This window comes from Protopterus annectens, chromosome 13.part0 (assembly GCF_019279795.1).
Source record: "Protopterus annectens isolate FY-2018-M chromosome 13.part0, PAN1.0, whole genome shotgun sequence".
Classification (NCBI taxonomy): domain Eukaryota; kingdom Metazoa; phylum Chordata; order Ceratodontiformes; family Protopteridae; genus Protopterus; species Protopterus annectens.
The window spans coordinates 1,167,419,129-1,167,428,116 of NC_056747.1; the positions used below are offsets into that span (position 1 = coordinate 1,167,419,129).

The 8,988-nt window shown below is 39.6% G+C and overlaps 1 protein-coding gene across 2 annotated transcripts in view; it reads right to left on the reverse strand.

Moving 5' to 3' along the window:
* Nucleotides 1–8,988, reverse strand: part of TMEM106A (transmembrane protein 106A) — a 759,441-nt gene that overhangs the window by 117,578 nt on the left and 632,875 nt on the right. The gene's annotated exons all lie outside the window — the stretch shown is intronic.

Below are 8,988 nucleotides of genomic sequence, written 5' to 3' on the forward strand. Positions count from 1 at the left end.
GAACCTATAAAATATCTTCATATGGCACCTGACCAATTGCTGCATGTTCCACTGGTTTCCCCTTAATTTGGGTATCCATTGCTCTATCCTGTTGTGCTGCTTTCTGCATTTGATTTTCTACACTGAATCCTTCACTGCAGGCGCTACATAACCTCCATTTCTATTTATTTAATTTCTCCATTACTAATCTCCTTTTCTGCTTTACCTCTTTGTCTTATGTTTAGTATTGTAAAGTTTTCCATGCCCGGATTCCTTTATCTCTTCAAATATCTTTGGTGCTGCTCTTTTTGTACCGGTTAGTTTTGCTTTCTCCTTTGCATAAATATTGCACCATATTAAATCTCTTTTTCTTTCCCATGTCCATATTCCTTCTTCACATGTCTCCTGATCTTCCTGCTTCTCCTTATTTTGGGGACTCACTCCATCCTGCTGTGATGTAACCTGTGTTAGGCCTTCTACACCAAATCCTTCCTTCGAAGGCACTCCATAACTTCAACTTCTACTTTTTAACTTGTACTTCACTAATCTTTTCTACATTCCATCTTTTGGATATTTTTTATTGGGAAATGTTCCACATCCGGATGCCTTTGCTTGTATTTCTCTTTGAATATCTTTGTGGCTGCCTTCTTTATATTGATCAATTTGGCTTTCTCCTTTGCATAAATATTGTACCATATCAAACCGCTCTTTCTTTCCCATATCCATATTTCATTTTTTTTTATAATTTTCAAATAACTCTAGGTTTTGTTTATATTTTCACACTTCCTCAGATGCTTCTTTTTCCAAGCAGATCAAAGTTTATCGATTTATATACTGTTTTTCACAAAATTTGTTGCATTAATTAACACAAATTTTCATATGAAGCTTCTGACAGTTTTTCCTGTGGAGATATTTTTCTTTTCTCTAATTTCTCTCAATTGTTTTATATATCCTGTGTCTGGAAATTCTGGGCTTTTTGCATAATAGTAACAATACATAATTTCTTTCTTATCCTCAACTGTCCACTTTATCATCTTTATGGCTCTCTTCTTTGGCCTATTAGTTTTTGTGATTTTTGTGGACTACTACTTCCTTGTACAACAGCAGGGCCATCTTCCCCCTGGGCCTGGCCCCACTGTAGGGATGTTTCCGGATTCTATACTGTCATGTTTTCCAGTCCTGGCACCAGTGTGCCTACCCAGATTGGGCACTTTTTTAGCCTGGGTCTTGTGCACCCAGCTCTCGCTTTTAAATTTTAACCTACTTCTGTCCATGATATATGCTATATAAATACAGTCTATAAATCAGTGCCATCTTGCTGAGATTTTGTGAAAAACAGGGTCCACCTCATGAAGGTACTCACCAAGACTTGAGGATGAATTCATTTTCAGCAATAATACTTCCCCCTTTACTTGCTGACTTAGCATCTCTCTATTTGGACCCATAACATGGCTCTGTGAGGGTCACCGCATGTCGTTGCACAGGCTAGTATTCACATGACATTGCTGCAGTATGCAGTACCCCTAAGAACAGTATAGTAAGACCACTGTGCACGTCCCTCTGGGCTGTCTCTTGTAGAACAGCAGTTTGTGTTCTCAGTAAGTGCTTAAGCAGCTCATACAAGTTTGCAGCTGTTACTTTGCTGTGCATTGTGTCATTTAACATGGCACAGCAACCCTAGAATATGCCACTGTATAGTAGTTTACACTGTATATGTGCAACTACGGCTAGATTCCACCCGTGTCTATGAACTGCTGTGTTTCACTGAAGTGCATCACTGACATATGGCTTAAACATGTTCAAATGACATGCATGACTGCTTGTTCAGGTAGACTTTGCATGCATGCACATCGCACTGCGTAACAGCACTAAAGTGTGCTAGTACTGATTCAGCGGAGTGTGAGGTGTGATGCTCAGGCTGCCATTTTGTACTGCTACAGATCTGTGTCGATGGTGGTCATGCTAGTGCCCTACAAAAGACTGCTTGCCTGGAATGTTAAGGAGAGCAAAATTATGCTGTCTGTCCTACACTGCCAGTTCTGAGAGAGAGTGATGGGATTATATGCAGGTCTACTTCAAAAGATGGGTGCTTGATACAATACAACCTAGTGGACCAGCAGACCAAGGTAAGTGGCAGCCCCCAAACTAGTATGTAGTGCAGGCACTAGTATGGTGACTGGTGCCACACCTACTTTGAAGATTTTCTGATATGGTAAGAAGTGATGAGGTGGGCATGCCCTGAATGGTATACCGAGAATTTCACATTTTGTTGTGTACAATATTTCTGTTAACTTTTTCTTTTCTGCTTTTTTCAACTCAGCCCATGATAAGAATTTCTTTCTTGTAACAGATCCCAGCATACAGCAGGTTGGCTGCTGTGGTGATCAGAATGTTGCAAGGTCTGTTGTTGGGCTAGGAGGGATTCTGGCCACCATTTCATGTTTCTGCTTTACTGAACATACCTGTGGTAGTGTAACTACTACTTCCGCATTGCACCTACATGTGGTGGCGTAAACTGCTGTCCTAGCTGTGGGCACCCTGTCCTGCTCTTGCTTCAATGTGCACTTACAGTGTAATGTAGCATTTGATGGGGGCTGTGTGTACCATCACAAATTTCTGCAAAGTAGTAAGGGTCTGTGTATACTGCGTGAGGGCACTGGAGCTAAAAGTAGGTTCTTTCTTACTTTCTATTAGGTTCCTCTCCTCCTTTTTATAACAATTTGTCTAAAGAGTTGCATTTGTTAGGTTTTATAGTTTTATGGCTATGAGAGTAAATTTCACCTTTATGCCCTATTAAGACATTTAGTTTCAAGAGCTCACACGTAAAGCATTAAGCTTTCTTGAGCAGTTTTCCACTGAGATACTCTTTAATGGGTAGTAAGGGACTTAGTAAGCCAAATCAGGTAATAAAGGTTTTCTAAGATATTGATTGGAAGGGAGCTATTATTGCGTCAGACCCAGTCCAGCTGTGTAAAATCTAAAATGGTGTCTGCCCCAATTAATATTTATTAACTTTGGGACTGGCTTAAGGTAATAAACAGGGAAGGGGGAGGGGGGAACAAGAGTGTGGGCTGGGAGTTCTTTTGTACTGCTGTTAATGAGCCAAGATCCAGGCAAAGACAAGTTTGTGTTTAAGAAAATCAATCAAAATTGACCAAGAACTGCTGTGAAGCTGTAAGTCATTTATTAATTTATCAGATGAAAAACAGCATAATCTTGTATCTGTAGGCTACTGTACTCTCAATTAAATTAAACACAAAGTATTTGATCAGTTATGAATACTATTTGCTAACAGAAGGGAATAAAATAGACATGGAAGATCAGTGTGGGGCTGTTTGTGTTTGCAGACAGTTCAGACCTGGACTGTGCTTTTCATATAACAGTGTATCCACTGGTCAGGTTAAAGATAAAGGTGTTATTGCAGCCGATTACTTAGAGTGGTCTTAGGTCTAGAAAAGAGTACAGAGAGGAGTAAGCACTGTTGAGATAGTAAAGATACATTATAAAGACTACAAAACAAACTGTGTACAGGAAAATATGTCTTGAATCAACTACTAGTATATGCAAATACTGAGCCAATTGGATAACACACACATTAGTAAGAAGGGACCTCAGCTGACAGGTATGCAGTCACAGATAAAAATACAGTGAGCAGCACTCTGTCCTGTCTGTAACATGATTCTATGCACCACGTATACCACAATTATATAGATATAATTAGACATCTGTATGAGCTATCTACGCACAACACATATACATGAATACTATTAGTTGACAAGGTGCAACTATGCAAATAGCACATACTAATATACTACACAACTTGGTGCTTAAACTGCAGTTTTCAGCATACTTATGCGATAAGTCTCCATTTAGTTATTCATGTCTGTTTTGCACTGCAGTATATTGTCTGTAAGTGACACAAGCCCATCACCAATCAGGCACATTTTTACGACTTCCTGCAAAACCTATTCCACACTTGAGGCAAAGACTAAATCAGCTTAATATGTATAGTCTTGAAAATATAATGCATCAGGGGAGGTTAGCATAATATAAACGATTAAATACCACATGAGAATCCACAGACTTCAAATAGCTATCCATCTATAAGCCCCCTTTTCCCATTTCTGCACATGGGGTCAGATGTCATATCAACAGTGACCATCATCTAGAGCCAATGAATCATCTTAAAATTAAAAAAAATGAAAGTAAATGAAAAGACAAAGCTGTAAAGCAGATGAACAGATGAAGTTGCAAAGCAGATGTTTCAGGGTTAAAAACAGGTTATTAGCAAACTAGAATAGCCTTTCTGAAGTAGTAGTTGGATTAAAAACAGTAATATAATTCAAAAATTCACTGGACAGCAAAGAGTGGGGAAAGAATAAAAGAAGCTGTTGATTTAGTAGGAGCTGTAGTTAATCTAGAAGACAGAGAATGAGAAGCTCAAAAGCCAAAGCTGTCCTCATCCGACGTAGGAGGCAGTGTTGCTGTCCTCAATCTGTCATTATATGCCATGGTCCTGTTATCCATCATCCATGTTTCTGTAACATTTAAGGAAGGGGTAGGGGGTTGTGTCACCTAAGTCTACAGGACTTCTAGAGGGCATATTTGAAAAATACTGGACTCATCATCATCAACCCAGTTTTCCCCCCATTTCTTGCATAGGGTCAGGGTGCCATATCAACATATGTCACCATCTCTCTCGATTTAGTACCACTCTCCTTCCTTCATCAATCATTTCAGACTGTCGCAGGTCTTCTGTCACACAGTCCATCCATCTCTTTTTGCTGGACATCTTCATTTCCTATTGTGTTCTGTCTGCCCCAAATCTTCCTCATCAGATTGCCTTTTGTTTTTCTACAAATGTGCCCAAACCACCAAAAAAATCTGCTCTCTGATCTTCTCTGCAATTGGCGCTACTTTGGCTTCTACTCTAATGTCCTCAATTCTTCGTCTGTCCCACAGTGTGCATCCTACCACCAGTCTAAAGAACTTCATCTCCATTACCTCTAACTTCCTCAACTGCTCTGCCTTTACTACCCAGGTTTCTGCACCATACAGAAGTACTGGTTATAATGCTGTTTTGTATACCTTACTTTTCAGCTTATTTGGCATTCTTCTGTCATACACTACCCCTGACACCTTGTGCCAGTTGGATGCAGCCCCTTTGACTGTAGCTTTGACCTCTTCATTCAGACTTGCCTTCTCCTCAACCACCCTTCCCAGACACTTGAAGCGGTTACCCTCTTCCACTATTTGCCCTTCTATCTCAATTTGCAGTTCTTCTGATGTTGCTCATTTGTTGCCATTATAACTGTTTTATCTGTACTCCGTTTCATCCCATGTAACTTGCATATCATTACCCTATCTTTTGCTGAAATTCTTACTCTTGTCTGTAATGCCATGTCACCTACATACAGCAACTTTGTTGATGTGTCCTTTCTGACCGGTTTGCTAATGCTGTGAGACCAAACACTGCTCATACTTAACTCATTCCCTCCAGTACAAGTCTTGAGTGCGTACCTTTAACTCCTAGTGGGTGTGGCATGAACCTTTAAAAATGAAGTTATCACCTTGCAATTCTAACAAATACTTATTGACAGAGGTCAAATATCAGTATAATTGTGCTTGCCATCATATATGCTTCAAGATAAAATATTCTGATGCCTTGTGTATAGCATGGTTTTGGAATTACTAATGCAAATATGAACAGGCAACATTTGACGCCTAGAGGAGCAGTAGGAGGTAACTGCAGAAAAGCATGGAGACGTCACTCGGATGTAATGTCATTGGGTCTTTGTACACAGCCTGCATTAATTCTACCAATGCTTCTGGGACTTCAAACCACAGCAGGACTGCCTGAATCAGCTTTCTTGTGACCTTATCATATGCTTTCTCCAAGTCTAGAAATGGTCAGTATAACTATTTTCTCATTTCTAGCTTCTTCTCAACTACCCGTCTCACTGCAAACAATGAGTTGGTTGTACTGAATCCTGATCTGAATCTGAACTGCTCATCTCCCGTCTTACTTTCTACTACTATGACAATCACCCTCTCCCGAACTTTCATGCACTGTGATAGGAGTTGGATACCTCTACACTGCCTACATCTGCGGATATCCCCTTTGTTTTTGTACACAGGTATGCTTACTTGCCACTTATGCGAGATACACCTGTCTCTCCATACTGCTAAGACTACCCTCAGGAGTCATTTCTCCTCTATCTCCTCCAACATCTTGATCATATCTGCTGTGACCTCACCTGAGCCTGCTGCCTTCCCTGACTTCATTTTCCTCAGTGCTGTTTTTTCTTCTTCTAGGGTGGGCTCCTCCTCTTCTGCTGTAGGCTGCGTCACTGGTAGTACAGCTTCTGTAGGGGTTTCTTCATTCAGAAACTAAAAACCAACAAACTGTGACCCCTGCAGAAGTACGTGAAATGAAGACACATCCACTAGGAATTCACTTTTATTCACAAAGACGATTGAGCGCTTTCATAAGGTTGTATCAAAACTTCATCAGAATCAAACACACAAATGTGTCAATCATAAATAGTTAAAACACAGTAAATCACCTGACCTACCCCACCAATAACAACCCTTAATTAATAAACCATTAAAGAAAAATCTACTAGTAAAACATAAAAACACAAAAATGTAAATAAAGAAAAATGTATATCTAAAAAAGTTAAAATACATTAAAATTAAATGTGTTGCCCCATACATAATAGGACCTTAACCTCAAAACACTGGCTACAGAGATCGATTCGGTTAAACCAGGAGGAACTGCAGCGTGCAACTTCAGTTGCCAGACCAATTCCCTATATTCAATTAGATCACACCAAGGCCCCCCATATACTGTTTATGGACAGTGTCTATATCAAAAAACAAAAATTCATGATCTGGGTGGTCCATTAAATGACAATAGAGAGTGTTACTTGTTTTTTTGTTCCTAATGTCAAAGATGTTCATATATTCTCTCCCTAAATTGACAGACAGTTTTACCTACATAAAAACTAGGGCATTTTTGACACAAGGCCAAATAAATGATACCCACAGTTTTACAGGTAAAACGAAACCTACTCCTAATTAAGGTGTTATTGACTAACTTCACATTTTTCCAAAAGAAATGGGCACTGACTACAACTTCTACACTTAAATGTACCACTTTTTTGTGACTAGTAAAATCTGTATAGGTTCATTAGACTCCAGCATATCTTTAAGGCACCTAGCACGCCTGGTAAGAAACCTTGGTTGGTCCCCTAAAATATCTTTAATACCCTCAAAGGCCTGAAAAATAGACCAATTGTTAATAATAATCTGTTGAATCAGGGGAAGTCTTGAGTATATGTAGTAATAAAAGAACAATAATGAATGTCTATTGTTGTTCCTCTGTTCATCACAGACTATCAAAACCACAAATAGGCTTGACAATCCCCTTTTGTCTTTTAGTTAAAACTTCCTCGTGTATCTTATCAATTAACTCAAGGGGTAATTCCTAGCCAAAAACATGTTCCTTAGTTTAACACACTCTTGACCAAATAGCACATTGTCTGATATCATACGGGCTAATCTAATAAATTGTCCTTTTAGAATTCCTTTTTTCTGGTGTGCTGGGTGACAACTGTCATAGTACAGAAGATTATTGAAATAAGTACTCTTCCTATAAATAGCACTCTGCAAAATCTTCTTTTTATCATCCTCCACCACCAATATATCCAAGTAGCTAATGTCTTTCTCACTATAGGTATAGGTGAATTTTAAAAAAGAGGTGGTTGAGTGAAGAAAATAAATAAAATTCTTAGTCCCACACTCATTTACATCCCATGCAATAAATATATCGTCCAAATATCTGGCATAAAAATGGCATGCTGGAATGGAATTATTGTACCTTATTTCCATATCTGCCTCAACCACATATCTGTTCTGTTGTCCTAACACATGCTGTTTTGAGGTGCTGCCATTCTTTCTCTTCAGCTCCACCTATTTGTTCTACTTCCTGAGGTGCTAGAGGCCTAAGTATTATCTTGAACTTTTGTGCTCTCTCTCCAGTCTAGTCTGTATTGACCATAGAGCCTTCTCTGACCACTTTTTGCAGCTGACTATAGCAACTAATGGTTTATGCCGAGGGCTGATGTTTCCACCACAATTCTCATACCAGTTCTAGTCTATCTTCGTCCTTACTAATAGACTATAGATCCCAAGCCAAGTGGCTCTGCTGCACTGCCTTCCCATTTTGACTTTGGGATACAGAGAATGTCAAGCCTCCTCCTTACCAACATGTCATACTCCTCCAAGCAGCATACTGTCAGTGAACTTACACTGAGTGTAACAATTCTTAGTTCATGTTTGGCAGATTTATTGGTTTTACTCTAGTTTTCGCTCAACAGAGCTATCCTAGTTAGCCCAAGCTGGGCAAATGGCCAGTAGCTTACTGACCCAGGGCCGCTGCACTTTATGGTGGGCACACCCTGGCCAATAGGGGCACACAGAGTAGGTAAGGCCCTCAACCCACTTATAACTGGCAAATACCCATGCCCATTGGGTGACATTAGTCAACAAACTGAATCATTGCGTAGCTAGCTGTGATACAGCACACATTCTATGGTCCATGTTCTTATATCTTAAGGATACTGTATACCACAGTTGATGCCTAAGTGGTTAGTCTATCCAACCCCTTTAGACATCCAGTGAGGTGTGTAAAGCAGTAGCTCTATACAAGTATTCCTCTACAGCCACCATCTGCTATTGCCTACAACTCTATCTTTGGATGAATTTGAGGTGGAAACACGCAGTATGTTTTAGGAGTTGGGAGAAACCCCACAGAAAAAAAAGGGAGAACATGCAAACTCCATATAAGCATTGGCCAGAGGTCTGCTACCTTCAACCATGGTAGGTGCTACTGCTCATCTGAAAATTATATGTAGTCATAACCTTCAAACTAAAGAAAACTAGAAAAAAGACAAGTATCTTTGGAGAACAAACTTAATAAACTGAATATCTAGCTTACTTTGGTTC